Raw genomic sequence first — 209 nt, 5'->3', positions numbered from 1 at the left:
GGGGGCTTTCTCAGTTAACCCTCTCACTAAGCATAGCAGAATCTTCAGGTAGAATATGCTAGAAAACAGACGTGATGGTGCTAAAGGTGATCTGTCTATCTATCTATCTATCTATAGCCCGATGCCCTAATCTCGCATAGGGTGGCCGCAGACAAAACGCCTCCAAGTCGCTCTGTCACCCACCATTTACTGCCTTCCCCCCAACTCAC

The sequence above is a fragment of the Coenobita brevimanus genome, chromosome 79, assembly GCF_032717465.1.
Source record: "Coenobita brevimanus isolate Jiangsu-jjx chromosome 79, ASM3271746v2, whole genome shotgun sequence".
Taxonomy (NCBI): Eukaryota; Metazoa; Arthropoda; class Malacostraca; order Decapoda; family Coenobitidae; genus Coenobita; species Coenobita brevimanus.
This window is presented reverse-complemented; position numbering follows the sequence as displayed.